The following is a 21,989-nucleotide window of genomic DNA, read 5'->3' as shown; positions in this document are numbered from 1 at the left end:
AATCTGTAAGGCAGCTCCAATTAAATGTTTGCCTTTATTAGAGTTGCCTTGGTCATGGTGTCTCCTCACAGCAGTAAAACCCTAAAAAAAAAAAAAAAAAAAAAAAAAAAAAAAAAAAAAAAAAAGAAGTCCAAGAAAAAGGAAAACCAGTCATCCCCCACCCCCAGGACGTGAGGAGCTGAGGGAGATGCCCTTCCTAGCCTCCACCAATCACCCTGTGCCTTCACTTTCCTGGTATCCTTCTATGCTGCTCCGCTCTGGCTCTGATTCAACATGAACTTGTCCTGGAAAAGTGATCAGGCGTACAGGAGAGTTCAAAAGTTGTCTTAAAACGTTTATCCCAACATGGGTGACAAGCCCACAGGGGCTGTATTATGAAGTCCCCATCAACCTACTGTTTAAAATGTGTTTCTTTTATTTGACATGTATTCAGCTTGGAATAAATTAACATAATCTTGGAATCAGTTTGAAACAGAGTCCTTGAGTGGTTATAGTTAATTGTTCCAAAGCAAAATATATAATGGGATGTCAACGAGACAATATGGCTACAGCAGTTATGTCTTGACTAAAATCTATGAATTAATTAACTAGAATATTATTTTAAAATCATCTCCAGGTAAAGCAATTATCTGGATGTCACATATATAGCAAAAAACTTAACTCTTGCAGCAGCTAGTAGACCCTGCTACCGCTTCTTCCTGAGTCCCACCAAGACTATGTTTCTTGACCCAAACCACAAAGGTAAGAAATGAATGGGTTGTACTGTGAGCATTGACCTTGTAAGTCCTTGTTCTGTGTTTACATCCTGCTTAGCCATTCTGTAAACATATGCATACATAAACCAACCCACAGGGCATTTTTATAGGACCATTAGAATATTATTCAGGTATAAATACTGCAAATATTGCTTCTGGAATTTTGTGTTCCTTGGGTGACAAATATTTTCATTCCAAACTTCCTATCCCATGCTTTGTTTTCCTAATAAAAGTCACACTCTACAGTGAGCCAGGCTCTGTCCTTGTCCTCAGCCTCCCTCTCTCAGAAGGTCTTAATCTTTACAATACAAGCTAAAACGTGAATGGTGTCTGTGGTGCTTCAGTCTGGGTGTCAGCTGACTGGATTTAGAAATGCTCACAAGAGCTAGGCCCCTTGTTTACTTCTGTGACGTACACTTTCGGGGATGTCTTGAAGGGATATCCAGAGAGAACTAACTGAGGTGGAGAGATTCTAAATATAGATGGCAGTAACCCATAGGAATGGGTCCTGAACTGAATGAAGAGAGGTTTTCTGTTTCCAGATCCACTGAGATGTGAGCAGGCAGCCTTTTGCTGCCACCCCTCCTTGTCACGATAGACTATAGTCCCTAAATTATGAGTCAAAGTGCATCACTCCGCCCTTAGTTTGCTTCTTGTCAGATATTTGATCACGAAAAGGAGAAAACTGACTGCTAGTTCTCCTGGGAAGTTAATCACAGCCTCAGGATATAACTTAGCTCAAAATCCATGCCCAACCTTAATGAAGTTCAGTTAGGCGGACAAGACAACTCCATTCTGACAAATAGGCCTTACATCTCCCTCCTGCTAACAGAAAGATTTGGGCATATTTGAGATGGAGTTAAAATGATTTTTTTTTTAAATCTAGAACATCTGGCTTGCACAATGAAGGGAAAGGAATGGAAAAGAAAGGAACACATACTTTTGGACTAGACAAGTAGTTTTAGAAAACACAGTGTATGTCTTCTGAGCTTTTGACATGCGGCTGGAATAGGTGGCTTGCATCACTAAGCAATAGGTGACCACAAGCCCTGTGCCTGAGCTGAGTTGGTTGCTTCACTAGGTACTGAGTGTAACATGAGAGACAAAAGAATGGCACTCTGCTCCTTGACTTCTCCTTAAATGGCATATTGTGTTTCAGATCTATATGACTTTTCCCTCTCCCTTTATATTTGTTAACACGTACTCTTTTTCTATAGAAACATTGTAGAAATAATTTAGTGTGTGTACCAGGCACACACTAAGTCCTTTAATGATCTTTACAGAATGCCCATAGGGATAATATTCTTGCCCTTATTGATTGACAGAAAAGACCTGCTCAGACAGAGCCAGCAGCTTGCTTGAGATTACACAGCTAACTGGTCACTGAGACAGGTTCTACATCCAAGGCCCTTGATTAGATTGGATCTCAGTGTCCACACATTTCCTTGAGGCTTGAGTGTGGCCTTATTTGGCCAAAGGGTTGTTGCATATGTAATTTGTTAAAATGCAGATATTTAGGAGTAAGATGCACCCCCACGTGGCTCCTGCCCTTCAAGAGGAGCTGAGGCACAGCCACAGGCTCACAGGGAGGAAGCCACATGATGATGGGGGCAGCGGTCAGAGTGGTGGAGATTTCCAGTAGTGTCAGAAACCAGGAAAAGCACACAGAATTTAATATTCCCTATGGCTTACAGGGAAGAATATGGTCTGTTCATAACTTGGCTTCTAGTTCCAACGTAATACCATAACTTTCTATCATTTTAAGCTATCCAGTTTGTGGCATTTTGTTATAGTACTTTTAGGAAACCATGGAAGCTCAGGATTTATTGCCCCTAAAAGTACTCATTGATATATTGCTAGGTAGTTATTGTAAGAAATTATAGATGTAGTGGTAGTAAGGTGACTTCACATTTATAAAGGAGATTCTCCCAACTACAGGTCCCTATGCTGAGAGGAACTGCTCCTCAAAGGGTGTTTATCACTTCAGAGACTCTTAGCTGCTAACATGCCAGTCTTTATTCACCACATGTGTTCTTATCCCAAACAAACACTCAATATACATATACAGCCTGACGCCGCTGCCTCCAGCCTGAGTCTCATGCTTAGATGGCACTCCTGTGTGCATAATTTGAGTTTCTTCTTTCAAGCTGTTTTATATTTATTTTGATTTGTAACTCAGCTGAAGGTCCTAAGAAGGTACATAAAACTTATATGATCCTACACACTGTACACTAACACCTGTTTATGTAGAGCTTTGCAAACAAAAAAGGATAAATGTACCAGGGACTCATAATCTGACATCCCAGAGCCCACCACAATGGACTATATTCTTTCCATGTCCCCTGCTCCCTCCAAAGGCCAGTCTAACAACTTCTACCTTTTAAACACATCCACAGATCTATATTCTTATATTCTTCTGTTGTTTGGTTAGTTCCAGGTTTCCTGGGATCTGCTGTAAAGATAAGGACATAACTCATCAAACTCAGAGTTCCTCTGCCCTCACCCTTACATTCCTCATGCAAGCTCCTCGTTGAGAAGTTACCTCCTTAATCCCCACGTCACTTTGTCCCTTTGCACGTGTGCACCAGCTTCCTCTGGCGAGACTCTAACAATGCTCAGATTTGTTCCCAGCATCTATGCCTCTTAGTCATATATTCATACATACAATTATTGGTCCCCAAATGTGCAGAGTATGGAGTGCACACATCAAAGTATGCATGTGGACATAATAAGTGCTTTGAGTAAAGAATGATTATAGCCTCTCTGACCCCCCTAACTTTCCTGTCCATCACTCAAAGGGAGCCGAATCAGAAGAAAAAGCCTTCTCTGAAGATCTGCCCAAAGATAACGCTCTGCAAAGGAGCATGGTCTCCATATAATCCCTCTTTAGAATCCTACCCACAAAAGAAGATGGATTCACAAAAGAAGGCCAAGGCTACATTGTTACAGGTTACATCCCAGGGCTTCTCCAAAACAGGGTTGATTGCCCAAGAGACTTCTTTTCTGCACGGCAAGGCAATCTTCAGCATCCCCACTTCCTCATCGTGCAGTTGGCATAACTTGTAGCTATTTCTCTGCTAGAATGCCTAAGCCCACTCTGTTTTGTAACTAGAAATCTTTTTTAAAACTTCAGTCAGGCTGGGAATTCCTTCTTTGACTCTTTTAATCTCCACACTCACATCCATAAGTCCCATAATTCAGTGTCAATATATTTCATAGACTCCATCCTTGAGCCTTTGGAGGGTCCAGAGAGAGCTCTTCTCATCCCTATACCACTTGAGCTTTGTGAGGGGTAGCTCCTTTAAGTTGTTTTCCAATTCTATAATTGTGTCTTCAGCTCTGCTCTCTTTGTTGGCTCATTCATTTATTTGTATTTGTAATCTATAAGTTTTATTTAGCTCTTTCTAGAATTTGCCTTGGATGTTTTTGTAATTTTCTTGTCTTTCTTTCTTTCTTTCTTTCTTTCTTTCTTTCTTTCTTTCTTTCTTTCTTTCTTTTTCTTTTTTTTTTTTTGGCTAGTATTATCTACTCTTTTTTTTTTTTATCTCTTTTACTCTTTTACACGTGACTTTTGAACTCTTTATCAGGACAGTCTCATATCTGTGGGTTTTGAGATTGTCCAGATTTTCATTTCTTTCTCTCTGTATTTCTTGTGTTTATTTAATTAAGCTGTTGACTACATTATTGGATGTAAGTTGTATGATCTACCCTAGATGGGTGGCAATTGCAGAGTGACATCAATACTTAGTTCCAGGCAGTCAAGCCTCCTCGGGCTCACTGATAACTGTACAATGCATTAGTCTGTAACTGTCACTATTTAGTTCATAGATTTATTTTCCTTCACTCTGAAAAATACATCAATACATTAAAATCATGTCTGTTATATTAACATAACTATTCATTTGATGATATTTCATCTGGAAGGTCCTATAAAATACACCCTTTTCCTCATATACCGTTCTTCCAGAAGTTGATATATATATATGCCTTTGACAAGTTAAAGGTTAAGGATTTTAATAGTCTAGAACCCTAAGGAATTTTGCCCCCATGTTCTAGAAGGGTAAGATACCTTCTAGTTCTCGAAGGCCATTCCCTCCACACTCTATTTTTCCAGTAAGAGAAACAAAGGCTAGGGATAAAATAACGCTTCCATTATAAATAATGAATACTTATTCCAAATTACTTCAGCAATTGAAAAACAAAGACATGATTAGAACGTTGTACTGAAAAGCAAGACATTTTTTTCTCAGTTTAATCTGGAAGTTTGTGAATTAGAGTCAGAAACACATCCAAAGGCGACATCAAAGAGGAAGCTGTCTTAACAGCTGGTTGTGTGGCCCATACAGGTCACCCAGGGTGACAGGCAAGGGCGCCTTCTCCACGTTTTAGGAACAAAACATAATCTCACCCATCTCAAGTGTGGTTGCCACTTAGAAAATAGAATCATAATAAAGAGGAAGTAAAGAAGTTTGGCTTATTGTCTGCTGTTCTGGACTTGGACATATGGTTTCTCTTCAGGTACCATACTATGTGCTTTTTAATCACTGATGTTTTCTCCAACAGTATGTGGGTTTCATGCCTATAATCTTAGTATTGGGAGGTCCAGGCAGGAGGATTGCCAGGTTGAGGTTAGCTTGGGATGCATAATGAGGTCAGTGCCAGACTGAGTCACATAGCAACACCTTGATCCCCAACACTCCAAATCTGAGGATGCAGCTCAGTGAGTAGAGTGCTTGCCTTGCATGTCCATAGCTCTGGGTCTGATCTCGACTGCCAGATAAAGAAAAAACCAAAACAGAAGGTAAAATGAAGAGCCAGAACTAGCACTCAGGAATTAGCTTTCTCAGACTGCTGTCAACTGGGGGTTCATCATCCAGGAAGATTTTTCAAAGCTCTCTCCCGCCTCAAAAAATGCTCACATATGGACACTAGGATTTAATTCTGTACGTTCTAAGACTCTGAGATGATGAGGTCACTGTGGGTCATAGAAGAAGAAAGGAGAGGAATCTGTCTTTTCAGTACTGAAGACAGAGTTACTGACTTCCTTGTAAGATACCGGTAGAAGGAACATAGAAGATCTCTATGAATTCAGCACACAGACTTATGTAATTAACGTTTGCTACACTGCCAGTTCCTAGTTCATGTCTAGAACAATCAAGGCACTGGAATAAATACGTGGTAATTGAATTAAAAGTAAAGACAGGACACAAAAACCATTTTTAGGTGCAATATTGCTTTTCTGCCACTGGATGGTGGTGCAAAACCACTCGTGCACACAGAAACAAGGGCTTCCTTTCCGGCCTGCCAAACAGGTTCACTTCACTTTGGTCTTAATTTTTACAAACAACCTCAGTGTGGCTGCTATACAGTGTCTCCTTTCTGAGAAAAGTTAGGTCCATTTTCAAAGTTTTGCAGTGACATGCCTCCTCCTCAGATCCACACTGAGGTGCTTTATCAGCCCTGACACTAGGAAGACAGACAGATCTATAGAATAAGTTCTCTAGGTTTTGACCAAGGTGGTAGTATAAATTAATTATTAGAAAACAAGGGAACCAGTGACTCTAAGATTTGGGTCCATTCTTAATAAACTCATGCATGATTTTTCTTAAGTAGAAATATTCAAACTTGACTATCAACAAGCCAAGAAATCTTCAGAGACCATTCTAACCATCAAGGTGGGATGTTAGTGGTGGCAGTGGTAGGTGAGTGTGTGTCTGGGTGAATGTGTTTTGTATGTGAGTATGGTGTGGGTGTATGGATGTCTGTGTACATGTGCTGCATATGTGTATATGTATGGTATGCAAGTGTGGTATGGGTGTATGGAGGTGTGTGTGTGTGTATGTGTGTGTGTGTGTGTGTTGTATATGTGTATATGTGTGTGTTATGTGAGTGTGGTGTGGAGGTGCCGGTATGTGAGTTAGTGGTTGGATGACAAGTATGTGAAAGGGGAATGAAAGCAAAACCACCTCTTTCAATTATTTTAAACAATTCAGTTCTTCTATGTTGGGGTGGGGTCTTTTCTAGTTTTCTTCTTGGAAAAGTAATTCTTCATTAGAAGACTTAAGCAAGCTACACAGCTGAGTTTCCCTGGTGCCCCCTCTAGCTCTTGCTTTTGTAGTTCTAAGCTCCCTAGCTACATGGTTGAATTTTTCTCTCTTGCCTGCTCACGGGCATACCATGAGGCTGTGGGGTTCCAGACCAGCCTAAAATCAGCACTCTATGGCTTCGTGATCACCTGAAACCCTTCTTCTTTTGCTCTTTTTGGTTCTGTCTTCTTGCTGTCACTATTAACTATAGCTTCTTGACCCAAATCAAGTCACCATGCCAGGCAAGAGCTTTTGGGGAAGGACTGGAGAGACCCAGTGATTACATGGGACTAGGTGTAATTATAGAGAAGAAAATACTGTCTTCTTACAGAGAGCAAGAGAAAGTATGCAGGCAGATCCTGAATGTCAAGGCCCTTGAGTGAGAGCTCACCATGCTAGGGCAGGCTGTGCACAGAGGCAGGAACAAAATGCACAGAGAAGGGGGCAGAGAGCAAGTGAGAAGATGATGGGAAACTATCAAGTATGTTCTGAGAGTTCATTATGTGCTGACTCTGGGGACATAGAGAGGTCTATAATAAAATCTCGGGAGATGAGAGGCAAATGTATAATTGGAAGGCTACCAGTTTATCCACAACTGTTTTGAGAGTAAAAGGGATAAAATACTAGGACAAGTCAGAAGAAGCCTAATGCTGGCTGGTTTGAAAGGCTTCCTGGAGGTGCTAACACCACCCAGAGACTAAAGTCACGTTTGTTTGTTGCCTGAAAGTGCTTATGACACATCAAGGGCCCATTTTCACAACTCACCTTTACCTCTAGACCTCTAACCTAGGTTTGGTTATAGTATTAGACCTATAGCCAGACCTAGAGCTCATTGGGACCCTAGAAGTACGGGACAGAGTGCAATCAATGAGGAGATGCATTACACCCCTAAAGAACTTGACTTTTTAAATCCACACAAACAGACATGTGGAGAATATGTGTGGGAATGAGTATCAAGCAGGTGGGAGAATGATGGAAGAGACACAAGCTGGATCAGTTTGTTGATACATGAGCAGTGAGCAGAGAGTTCCAGTTTTAGTGATGCACAAGACATAGTTTTGAAAGGTGCTAAGAGTTTATATGTTTGACTTAAAGACTGCATCAAAAGATGGGTACTATGAAAGAATTGAACATGACTGACATGTCTTGGCTTAAGGTTGATCATGGGATTCAAAAGCTCAGAAACGATAGAATGATGGAGTGGATTTGCTATTTGAAGCCTATTTTCCACAGCACGAGGGCCCAAAAGATGTCTTGTTGATAATAAGATAGAAAACAGATTTGTGGGCTGGGAGACAGGTCACTCAGGACAGACAGGCAGATCCCAGAAGTGTACTGACCAGTCATCCTATACTAATCAACGAGTTCTAGGCCAACCAAAAGACTTTTTCTTAAATAGCAAAGTTGCTGAAACCTGAGGAATAAGAGCCCTCCCCCCAATCATGCACATTGTATGACAAAACTTTTTCTAGGAAGACCAGCACACATCTACTCATCATAGACAGGAAGCCCATGACAAAGAAAGTATAGATATCAGCAAAGTCCAACTATGTGAACTAAGTTTTACTATGATTACTTATAGGAATATGGGGGGGGAGGGTACTTACAGGAGCAGAAATAACTCATAAACAGCAGTGTCACCAAAGCCTATCCAAGGATGGGTAACAACTCAGGATTACTGGGGATCTGGATCCCATTGCATAGATGTAGGCAGCTCAAAAGACTGGAGAGTGTTCTTACCAAGTGACTCCGTTGGTCTAACCCTCTTCCAGGCAGCACGGCTAGTTTCTGCTTCTTCCAGGTATTCAGTCTGATCTCAGCGTCTTTGTGGTAGCTTTGATTGTCTGACAGTGACTTTCAACAGCTTCTATTCCTTACTCTGAGAAGGAAGGGCCTAGTGAACCCAGTCAGTTTTAGGGACTTCCTAAACTGTATTTAGTTGTTTGTCTTCCGGCTTAAGGAGGTCTCTTGCAGGATGGAATGTTTCAATCTTAGAGGAAAATGTTACACAACACACACACACACACACACACACACCAAAAAGAATAGAAGAAATTGATAATGTTATAGCATAAGCAGTGTTGAAATTAAAAAAAGAAAAGAAAAAAAAAGGAAAATCAAGATGAGTACCAGGCTGTATCTAAAGAGCTCATTACTACTGCTTAATACTTTTCTGTGTATACCAGACATTCTAGTGGGGTGCTGCAGCTGCTTATTTCAATAATTAAAATATCATGGCATGATTAGGAGCCTAGATTAGCAAGGGCTGAGTGGCAGTGTGAATGTTACAACAAAGGCAAAGTCTTGTTTATAATGGTTTGACATATGTATACCTTTGGCACTAGTTAGTCACAGTGCTCTGAGAAATGAAATAGATATGAAGGATACTAAGTTAGTCCTTGCTTGATCTGCAGAAGTAGAAAATTCCAGAATGGGTGAATAACAAAAGTTATCCTGAATTATAGCAAAAGAAAAATCATGGTTCATCAATAAATTTCCTGATTTGGACAAGTTTATAGACTCAAAACCATTCAAATAAAGAGTATGGCATGTCTTTTTCAAGAGGGACCTTGTTGCAATTACTATAAGTTTTATTACAACCCTTTTAAAAGTAAAGAGCCATACAGTATTTTTCTAGAGTAACTGTGTGGAAAATAAATAAGACCTTTGGGAACCTGTTGAACATGAGCTCTGCATGGGCATTGATTCTGGAACACCACAAAAAGGTCCTCCAGGTAGGGCTTATGGAGGTCAAATGGTCAATGGAACCTCAGAGAACATCGGAGTCATGGTAGGTCCCCAAACTCAGTCTGTGGCTACTTCCCCAGTATACACTGCATACTAGTGATAGAAAATATCAGAAAATGCACATTGGCTCACCCACCTGTGGAATAAGAGTTGAAAGTCAATGGAAACCATTAGACCTTCCCTTTACATGGAAGATAATGAACACAAACATATCTCGCATCCCTAGAAGGATTTTAGAGATTATGTCACCAGCAAGGCCTTGAAAGATGGAGGGATGGTAATTTTCAGTGTACCTCCTTTTAGCTCTCCTGTTTGGCCTGAGTGGAAGACCAATAGGTCATGGAGAAGGAGAGCTGATTATCAAGTAATGACTCTGATTACAGTTGCTGCACCAGATGTGGTTTCACTATTTGAGCAGATTACCATATCTCCTGGTACCTGTGTGCCTTTACACATAAAAATACATCTTTCAAATGTATTTTTCTTCATACCTGTCTCTAAGAACCACCAAACAATTTTCTTTCATTTACATCTTTATTGTTTTACCTTGAGGTGATATTAATTTTCTAGCCTGTGTTATAACTTGGTTCACAGGGATATTGAGTGCTTTTTAATCACAGTAGTATATTATACTGTTGGCATTATGTTGACTGGACCAAACTAGTGGGAGGTAGCAACAACTCTTGACTTTTTGGTAAAGTATGTATATTGAAGGGTGGGAAATAATTCCAGCCAAAATCCAAGAGTCCTCTACCTTACTAAAATTTCTAGATGTCTAGCATGGGTGATGACATAGATATTTCTTCTAAGGTGAAACATATGTTGTTACTCTTGTCTGTGATGGCCACCAAAAAAAAAAGATATTCAATGCTTAGCGTGTCTAGTTACATTTTAGAGGCAGCACATTGATCACTCAAATGTGTTATTTTGCCTCATATACTACATGATTCAGAAAGCTACTAGCTCTACAAGTGCTCAGAGCAGAAGAAGGCTTATCAATAGGTTCATCCTATGATGTAGGATGCTCAGCCATTTGGGTCATATGGTCTAACAAACCAAATGGTACTTGAAGTGTCCATGCAGATGAAGATTCTGTGTGGATGATTTGACAGACTCCATATCTGAATCAAAATGAAAGCCCTTGATGTTTTAGAGAAAGGCCCTGCTGTCATCTGCAGAGCACTATTCTATATTTTAGAAAGAGTCCTTTTCCAGGTATTAGGCCTTAATGGATACTGAAGGCTTGGCAATGGACTAAAAAATATTGCATAACTTGAGCTGTTGTGCATGAACATCTCAAGTAAATTACATGGAAAAGTTTCCCTGATGTCTATAGATCTTACTCCTCTTGCAGTGCCTTCTAACCCCAAGCATGAAATTATGGCCTTACGGGATGTGCCCCATAAGTTGATTGAGGAAGAGAATGCTAAGTATTATTTACTAACATACTTATCCTAGGGAGAGGCACTATTAGGAAGTGTGGTTTTGTTGGAGGAAGTGTGTCACTGTGGGACTAGGTTTTGAGACCCTCCTCCTAGCTGCCTTGAAGCCAGTTTTCTCCTAGCAACCTTCAGATGAAGATGTAGAACTCTTAGCTCTTTCTGCACCATGCCTGCCTGGATGCTGCCATGCTCCTGCCTTGATAATAATGGACTGAAACTCTGAACCTGTAAGCCAGCCCCAATTAAATGTTGTCGCTATAAGAGTTGCCTTGGTCATGGTGTCTATTCATAGCAGTAAAACCCTAAGACAATGATATACAGACACAACCCATATTCCTGAAGGGTAGTGTTGAAAGGAAATCTTCACAGTGGACATAACTCTATGGAATGAAAATGATTATGCATTCTGAAGAAAATAGTTATAAGAAAATAGTTATTTGTGTGATTTATACTGACTGACTCATGGCCAATAGCCAATGAACTTGGAAGCCAGGAACTTGGAAGTAGAATGATTGAAACATTGGTGAAAAAAAAAATTTGTGGAAGGGATATATGGACAGGTATCTTCAAATGTCAGATGGGGAAAAGGTTGTATCTTTTGTAAATGCTCACTAAAGCTAACCTCAACAGAGGAGGAGCTAAGTAATCAAGCAGATAAGATAGACGATCTATGCTCTGGATGTATTCAACATCTTTCCCTAGTCATCCCGTCATGGCTCAATGAGTCCACAAACAAAGTGACCTTGGTAGTAAGGAAATAATCCCATTCATAATCGTTTTTAAAGGAACTTTGGAACAAACCTAGCCAAACAAGTCATTACCTCTACTATGAAAAGTTCAAAACTCAGAAGTAAGAAATTAAAGATGACACAATAAAATGCAAAGGCATTCCATACTCAGGGATTGTAAAATTAATATTGGGGAAATAGCCATTTTACTAGAAACAATATATGGATTCAATGTAATCCCAAACAAAACTACCATGTGATTCTTCGTAGAAATAGAAGAAAATCTTAAAATTCTTCTCAGAGTACCAAAGAAAATAGGTATGCCAATCAATTCTATGAAAAAAAATAATATTAGAGATATTATCAAGCCTGGTTTCAAGTTATTCTAATAACAACAGAGTTATACTAATAACAACAGCATGGCAATGAAACAAAACAGGGTATTTAGATTAAAGAGCAGAATAGAGCAGCAAGACAAAGCCATGTTGTTCTAGCTGCAAAAAATACACAATGAGCAAAAGACGGGCATGCACAGGAAGAAGAACACAACTAGATGCCCATCTCTTTCCTTATACAGACATCAACTGTTGGGGCTGGAGAGCTGGCTCGGTGATGATGATGATGATGATGATGCTCTGCTCTTGCAGAGGAGCTGAGTTTAGATTCCAGAACCCATGTTAGGTGGTTACAACTTTGCCTGTAACTTTACCTCCATGAGGTGTGCCTGCATACACATAGATACCCAGACATAAACATATTCACAAATAAAATAAATCTTAAGTAAATTATAAAAGCCAATTCGAAATGGATTAAAGATTTTATTGCAAGATCTTAAACTGTCAGAGGGGGACAGAGAGATGGTTCAGTCATTAAGAGCACCGACTGCTCTTGCTAAATTCAATTCTCAGCAACCACATGGTGGGTCACAACATTTGTAGTGGGATCTGATGCCCTCTTCTTGTGTGTCTGAAGAGAGTGACAGTGTATTCATATAATAAGATAAATAAATAAATCTTTTAAAAAAACTATTGGAGGAAAAATTAAAGTACTTCAAAATATAGGCATAGGCAAGAACTGAAGTTTCAGGGACTTAGGATGAAGGGCCAAAAATTGACAAATGAGACCTCAAAAAGTTAAATGTAAAAATCTCTATACAGCAAAGAAAACAGCTAATTGGCTGAAAAAGTGGTCAATAGAATGGAAGAAAAAATTTATATAATTATAAAGCTGATAGAGTCTTACAATCTGGAATATTAAAAGAACGCATGACATGAACAGATGGTTCTTAACAGATGAAGCACAAATGACTAATAAACATATGAGACAGTATTCAAGCTCATTAACCATTAAAGAAATGCAGACTAAATCTACACTGAGAGCCCACTGATTGTCATTCAGGAAACAATTGCTAGAAAGAACATGGGCAGAGAGTTCACTTTGACATTGCAGACCTTGTAAACTAGTCTAGCCACTATAGAAATCAGTTTGGATGTTCCTCAAAACAATTAAAAAATAGATGTGTTATATGACTGCCTGTAGGTATTCATCTAAGTACTCCAAATCAATGCATCAATGAGACAATTGCACAAAATGCTTAGTGCAGAAGTATTCACAGTAACTAGGTTACTTAGATGTCCAATACAATTAGAATGTACCTTTTAAGGTGGTATATAATGCAGAGGTTTGAATGAGCATGGCCTTTATATATTTGGATGTTTAGTTGACAAGCAGTGGAACTGTTTGAAGGGATTAGAAGGATTTGGAGGTATAGCCTCATTAGAGGAAGTGTGTCATTTGGGGTGGACTTCTAGATTTCAAAAGCCCTTGTCAGGTTCACTTTCTCTTGCTGCCTGCTGCCCAAGAATCAGGACATAGCTGTTAGCTGCTGTTCCAGCACCATGTGTGCTACCATATTTCATGCCACGATGATAATGGGCTATAAGCTACTGCTGTTCCAGCACCATGTGTGCTACCATGCTTCATGCCACGATGATAATGGGCTATAAGCTACTGAAGCTATAAGCAAGCTCCCAATTAAATGATTGTTTTATAAGAGTTGCTATTGTCATGGTTTCTCTTTACAGCAATAGAACATTAAGACAGGCATATATATGCAGACACAGAATAGACACACATACACAAACACACACATATACACACAGACACTCACACACATGCAGTGGACACACACACATGCAGTGGAACTCTTTAAACAGTAGAAAATGAAGTTCTGTCATGTACTGGCTAATTTTGTGTCAACTTGACACAGCTGGAGTTATCACAGAGAAAGGAGTTTCAGTTGAGGAAATGCCTCCATGAGATCCAACTGTAAGGCATTTTCTCAATTAGTGATCAAGGGGGAAAGGCTCCTTGTGGGTGGTGCCATCTCTGGGCTGGTAGTCTTGGGTTCTATAAGAGAGTAGGCTGAGCAAGCCAGGGGAGGCAAGCCAAAGAACATCCCTCCGTGGCCTCTGCATCAGCTCCTGCTTTCTGACCTGCTTGAGTTCCAGTCCTGACTTCTTTGGTGATGAACAGCAGCATGGAAGTGTAAGCCAAATAAACCCTTTCCTCCCCAACTTGCTTCTTGGTCATGATGTTTGTGCAGGAATAGAAACCCTGACTAAGACAGTCATTTGCAAGAAAATGGATCCACCCGAAGATAATAAAATTAAACAAATTAAGCCAGTATTAGAAAGACAACTGTCATATATTTTCTTATATCTGGTTTCTATATTTTATATACATACATAAGACTGTGGATTTATACATTCAGACATACACACTCACATTCATACATAAGCATATACAACTCACAAAAGTAAAAGTGAAATTATTTTGAGGAGCAAGGGAAACTAACAGGAAGAAGAAAGATTTAGGAAGTATGGAGTGAAGTATGCTCAATGTACGATCTGTAGGTGAATGTCTTTACATAACAAAATCATTTAAACCATTTTCCTACCCCATCTCTTCTATCTCCTTCTGACTTTCTGAAGCCCCCTTTCCCCCAAAACGTCTTCTCCCAGTTTTCACGTTTGTGTGTGTGTGTGTGTGTGTGTGTGTGTGTGCGCGCGCTTATGCACACGCATGTCCCCCTGGTTTCATTAGAGTCACTTGTGTAAGCACAAGGTGGGGGGGAGGCTATTTATAGAAACGTGGGCCACTTTTCATTGGATGTACCACTGATACAAAATGACACCCATCCTCCTGGAGCCATTAACTGCCAAAGGTTCCCCAAGAAGTAAGACCGTATGAAATCCTCTTCCCTCCAGGATTAAATGTTGAAAGTTTTCCTAATAATACCAATGCTACAATTTATAAAATCAATAAATAATAAGTGTTTGATTGCTGCCCCATGACTCCTCCTCCCTCTGGGTACCCAGGCCTGTTGTGCATGTAACAAGCTGGCCTAGAGGAAGGAAAGCTTATCTGGGTGCTGGTGGGATCTCGGGTGGTGATGAATGCACGGGCAATAAGCACATCCAGAGAAGCTTTGTAGAACTGGTTCATTCATTTGAGGGGAGGGGTATTTGTATCCCTGGGGAGGTGGACAGGGTCTCTGGGGCAAGGGTTGTGTGGCTGAGTACCACTGGCCAAGACAGGGGTGTTGAAGATGTTTCATCTACAAACTCAGGGAATGTAGGATGCGTTTGTGGGGAAATCTCATAAGGTCAAACAAAAAGTGAAGCCTCCTAACTATTAGGGTAATAAATTCCTGCTAGGGTTGATGGTAGGATTTATGGCACCAGATTAGGAAGGGGAGGTAGCCAATTTCTGCCATTCTCACGTTTGTGATATCTGGGTTGAAGCTCCCTTGACCACTCTTCTGTAACCTGGGGCCATTATGGTCCCACATTTGACTTAAGCAATTGCATTTTTATCCACAAAAGCACACCTTCAGAACTCTACTAGTATAACTGGAAATTGGGATTTTTTTTTTCTGCTATTGGTCTTCTTATGTCCTTCTACCCTCTGCTCTTTTCTTTGGATAAAATCACTAGGTTGCCGTGACATGTTCATATTATCATCTAATGCCTCTGTTGCTGGACTTCAAAGCAGAAATAATGATTTTGTATTAAGAACATCATTCAAACTTAACATATACTCCATAAATAAACTAATGACTTGGTTTTGCTAACACTAAAGTGCTATCAGAGATCACATCAATGACCATAATCTTGCAGTGACTAAACACTAAGAGGATGTAAACTATTTCCTGACTTGAACTGTAAAAACGAACTTCCTCATTTCAATAGAAATGACACACTCTCAGTGACACCAAAATGTTTTTCAGTGTTTTTTTTTTTCCTGCCTTTTAGAGTTGGAAAGAATTCCAGAAGGTGTCTGGTTGCTACTGCTCTTTTACCCTGAAACACACTTACACCCCTATGATAGAATAGCTCCCTTAAATTTAACCCAGCAAACCCTGGCAATATTGATCTTTCTCCTATCCAAGTATCACTAGTAGTGAATTTACCATCCTCAGTTAAGTCCCAGGAAAAATAAAATAATCTAACACTCTATTGAACCTGCTGATGAGATAAGGCAACAGAAGTGAATCTGTTCTGAAAATTGACTGGAGGAGGGGGTAGCAGTCATAATGAGAAAGGAGTATTGCTGTCTGGATGGCTTAATCTCCAACTGCTCCGATCATTATGAAGTTTAAATAAGTAAATAAGTAAGTAAGTAAGTAAATAAATAAATAAATAAATAAATAAATAAGCGAGCCAACAGACCCAAAAGGACAGGTATATCAGAGAGGATAGAAAAGGCTTATTCAATATTAGAGATGAGGCATTAATGCCAAAAGGAAAGATTATTTGACTTTCAAGGAAATTTTTGGGCAGGAAGAAAAGACTAAGTTGATAGGATGTTTAGTTACTGCAGGAGAGACCCATATTAGCCAGGCTAGCCACAAGTCACAAGATCCTGAGTCAGAAGCAGGGATTGTTGAATATGGCTTCTTTTTCTTTTAAGACAGAGTCTTGCTATATAGCACTGGCTATGTAGCCAGTGCTGAGACAGCAGGCATGTGCCACCAGCCCCACTGTAGAATACAGAACTTAACGTGGCAGTAGAGGAGGAGGAGATGGTCACAGGGATATCAAGGTGTCACCAAAGCACCCAGTGATGTGCGAGAAGCTTCTGACTGAAGTGTGACTTTGAGAACTTCATGGAGAATCCTTCCTGTGTTTTACTTGCTACTGTGAGGACTATCCACTCCTAGTGACCTCCATAACTGACAATGTCTCCTCCTTGAAGCTCCAAGAAGACTCACAATGCAGAAGAGCACTAGACTGACAGGAGACTTAAAACAAGGATTTGGCCACTGAAGATTTGGCCACTGCCTTTGGGGGACAAATGATGCTTTCTGTGAGAAGGTTTCCTGTGCAGTGTGAGCAGATTGTCAGCATCCCTGGTCTCCTTCCAATGCAAACTAGTAAACAGTTCCTCTGAGGTAGCAGAAAGTGTCTGTATACACCATCAAATACTCAGAAAGAGAGAGAAAGGGGAAGGGGGAGGGGAGGGGAAGAGGAAGGAGAAGGGAGGAGAGTAAGAAGAGGGAGGGGGAAGGGGAGGGGGAGTGGGGAAGATCCACTTTCCGAGGACACTGTACTCAACCATATAGTCTCATCTTGTATCCATAGAAAATGAAGGTCAGGAAGAAAGTTGCAGAGTATTAGATAAAACTCATCAAAACAATTCATTATCCTTTATGTACTTATAGGGGAAAGAAAAGCACAACATATTTGAGAGTATTGTAAACGGCACATTGATATCAAAGTTCCAGCTACAGTCACTTCCAAATGCAAATGAGAATGTGAAGTGTCAGGTACTGATGTCTTTATGACCAAATATAATGCTTTATGTGTCTACCTACAACATCAGCCAAGACTTTTTTGGATGATCCCTCCAAATCCTTAGAGGAACTGATCAGCAGGACCTTCATGTGCAGAAGCACATAATTTAAAAACTAAGTCATTGTATAAAGCAAGTTGGGAGAATTGCAGAACCCAAAGCTGCAGAACCTTTGCTGAGGCTGCCCCCCCAAAATGTTTATTTCCTAGTTTTTATTAAAGGTGTGTGTCTGTGTGTGTGTGTGTGTGTGTGTGTGTGTGTGTGTGTGTGGTGAGTGTGTTTGGTATGTGTGGTGTATGTATATGTTGCAGGGTAAGGGTTGTCCAGAAGGGGTTCGATCCTCTCGACTTGGAGTTCCAGGTGGTTGTGTGCTGCTGGAGAACTTATACTGGCAATTGAACTGGTTTTCTCTAGCAGAGCAGCAAGTTCTCTTCACCACTCAGCCATCTCTCCAGCTCTCTGGGTTCAATTTTATTATGGTGAAAACAGTTTTCATATGCAAGCTTCTGCACATGGTGTCTTAATGGAATGGGGTTCTACTCTGTATATACTATCTCCATATCTCACTCCATATCAGACTCTTAATGTTTGTAGTCATTTAGTTTCTATAACTCATTCATGACCATAGAGATTTAGCGTTCTTCAGAGAACCTGGACCAAGAGATTAGATGGCTCACGATAGAAAGCTCTATATCTCAGTTGCCCAGTTGCAGTTGCCCAGCAGCTAGCCTGTTGCCCACTAAATGGATGTTTAGATCTATGGCCCCCATCACATTTCTTCACTTTCTCATCCCCAGCTGGCTGTGCCCTAGGCTGAGCTGGTCACACTGGTCCCATTGATCTATCTAGGCTGCTCAGTTAGGCATTCTTCAGCCTTGTCTGCACTCAGAGCCTTGCCCTGGAGAACTGTGGGTAATGTGCCCTAAAACAGGATTTCAAGGTTGTCTCTGAGTTCCTCCACTGCCCAGTATCTCTCCAAGAGGTTTGTGAGGAGGGTCCCCTGGGCAGTATCACAGTCCAAGTACCAAGGGACCCAGGAATTCATAGCTCACACGCCTTCCATCTGCGGTACCCTAGTGTATGGGAATATCTGCCTGGCTCTAGATGGGTCTCTTGTGGTCTAGAGACGTGAGACTTATCTCAGGTCACACACTTATTAGAGACAGAGCTAGGGACAAAAACTAACTTTTGCGTCCGTGTCTCCTGGTACCACACCCTGTGGAGCCTCCATGTCTTGTCTTTATTTTCCTTGCCCATCTTCCTTCCTCCCATTGACGCACTCCACCACAGACCCCTCCTGCTCCTCGCCTATCAGTCAGGAACACTAACTTGAACAGCAGCACGTTCAAGCAAGGTAGTGTTTCTAAAGCTTTGAGTACGTAAGAAGGGAACTTTAAAAATAGATGCATTTTACTGCTGTGTGCTTGTGGAGAGAGGGGAGGCAGGAAGAGAGAAGAGTAGGGTTTATAGTAGGAAGCATCAGGGGGCTTTCTATTGTGAGCCATCTAATCTCTTGGTCCAGGTTCTATGCAGAACACTAAATCTCACTGGTCTTGAACAAGCAGTAGAAACCAAATGACTACAAACATGTGAGAGTCTGAAATAACCGATTCTCTTTCTACGCAGAGTGCAAATGACCCCATAGCTGGAATGGCTTTGCAGTGGCTTCCAAATTCTAGTTTGCAATGGGAATCTTGTTGGCAGCCTCCTGAGCATATCAAAGCAAAATAATTCTAAGTCAGTTGGCTTGATCTGAGGACTGACTAGATTGAGTTTAAGGAGCCCCTGGATTATCTCTGACAAATGCTGAAAAAGGAATAAGACTTTGTAGTTTGAGTTTTAGGATGTGAACATTGCTGAAAGGTGTGAGGAAACTGAAGTATTTTATCTTTATTTAGTTGTGTGTGTATGTGTGTGTTCATGTGTGTATACGTGTGTGTGTGTGTTTGTGCATATGTGTGTTAGTGTATATTCATATGTGTTTGTGCATGAGCGCGTGCGCGCGCGCATGTGTGTATGTGTGTGTTAGCACACTATGGCATGTGAAATTCAGAGGATAGTTTGTGTGTGTTGGTTCTCTTCTCCCACTATGTAGTCTGAGGGATTGAACTCAGGCCATCCTGGTTTTAGCTGCCTTTATCATCTGAGCTCTCTCTCTCCAACTCTGATTTTTTTTTTAATTAAAAAAAAATTCTGATGTGTTTAGGGCAACTCTTATTTAGCTAGTTTGTGCTGTAAATTATCTCCCAGTGGGTTAGTTAGAGAGATAGCTTAGCGGTTAAGGGCACTAGCTTGCTGCTTTTCCAGAGTACAAGTTCAGTTCTCAGCACCCTGTCAGGAGGCTCACAACCAGCTTCAGGGTATCTGACATCCTGTTCTAGCCCCTGTATCTATATGCATGTGGTAGATATACACACACATCCACACATATTAAAACAATAATCCTGGAGCTGAAGAGATACTTCAGTGCTTAAGAGCATGTGCTGCTCTTCCAGAGGAACCAAGTTAGGTTTCCAGTACTCATGTCGGGCAGATCTCAACCATCTCTAACGCTGTCTCCAGGGGCTCCAATGTGGCCTCTATTGGCAGCTGCATTCACAACACAGATACATAATCCCAACACACACACACACACACACACACACACACACACACACAAATATGACTTAAAACACAAACAACAAGCAAGGAAAATCCTCCCTTCTTTTGCTCCTCTCCTCTCCTCACATCTGATCTGAAGGTGGGTGGAGTGTGTGCTCGGTTTGTCCTTAAGTGAGCGCAGTACATCTATATAAAGGCCTTGTCGTGAGTGGAGTATGAAGGCCATCGACTTGCCCTGGAGTGTAGTAACCTGACTGGCAAGTCACTTTTTGCTTGTCAAAAATGATGAGGCAAATAATCAGAGAAAAGTGCAGAGACAGTGAGCTGCTGACAGGCTTTCTGAATTCAGGCTGTAGTCAGCATCATTGCAGGAGCATGATCCTAGCACACCTCAAGGCTGAATTACAGCATAGTCTAGAAATGGTATATAAATTTATTGTACCCCGAGTTAATCCTGTTCAGAGCCTCCTCGGGAAGCCAGTCACAGACACGTTCACAATGGAGGGCCTTCTAGTATCTATCCTTTGGCAGGGAAATGAGGTCTGATTACTCCCTAGCTTATATCTGACAGTCTCATGTGTGTGTGTGTGTGTGTGTGTGTGTGAGAGAGAGAGAGAGAGAGAGAGAGAGAGAGAGAGAGAGAGAGAGAGAGAGAGAGAGAGAGAGAGAGAGAGAGAGAGAGAGAGAGAGAGAGAGAGAGAGAGAGAATGTGTCAAATCTAACAGTCTCATGTTATACACATGTGTGTCTCTGTGTGTGTATGACTTCAACTTGCATATAAAAATAAAAGATTCAAAATGTCTGAAATTCACATGAAATTATATGGTGTATTTTCATATCTACTTTCTTATTTGAGCCTCAGGAAACCATTGTGAGAAAGACAGAGTTGACATTTTTTAAAATCTCATTTTGAGGAAATAAAAATTTCAAGATCTAAGGTGTTGTGTGATATTACATGGGTTATAACATCTGAGCCTCTGTTTTATCTTCATTTGTTTTTAACCTATAAAATACCAGGTTAGACTGGACATGGTGACGCATGCTTTTAATCCCTGCACTTAGGAGGCAGAAGCAGGTAGATCTCTGAGTTTGAGGCTAACCTGATATCAGAAAAGTTCCAAGACAGCCAAGGCCACACAAAGAAACCCAGTCTTGGAAAAAAAGAAAAAACAAACTGTTTAACCAGTTCAATCTGGTAGCAACAGTATTTCATCATTAACTTGTCCCAAGTCATAGATCTAGAAAAAGTTCTGAACCTAGATCTTCTTTCTCCAGCCTCATTGCTCATCAAAGAGGATACCATGGGAAGTAGATGAGGACATACTAATCTTGTTGTATGAATCTGAGGTAATAAATTCCACCAATGCTCCCCTTGTTACTGTGAATCTGAAAATCCAGGATAGGTTGGAGAGATGCTGGGGTTCTGCTATTCTGATCAAAGACATTCCCATAAAGCCATGCACTGAGGGTCTCAGAGTCAGGATGGGATGACACCAGGTGGTGATATCAGCCTCCCTGCAGAATTGTCCAGCTGTGCCTTGGCAGGTAAGATTAGTCTGCTAGATATTTAATGTATTTAAATCTGGACCCAAAGACCTTAAGTTCAGTCTCTGGCTCCCTTCTTGAACAATAGATAGAGCAAAATTTTCTTTGCAATATCAACGAGACATCAAACTTGCGCAGAAGAACAGAGTCAACCAAGCTATGGCCTAGAGGGCCTCACCCAAGTGCTAGATATCAAGGGACCTTGGGGAAGTCATGTGACCGTGTGAA

Source organism: Mus caroli, chromosome 4 (assembly GCF_900094665.2).
Source record: "Mus caroli chromosome 4, CAROLI_EIJ_v1.1, whole genome shotgun sequence".
Classification (NCBI taxonomy): Eukaryota; Metazoa; Chordata; class Mammalia; order Rodentia; family Muridae; genus Mus; species Mus caroli.
This window is presented reverse-complemented; position numbering follows the sequence as displayed.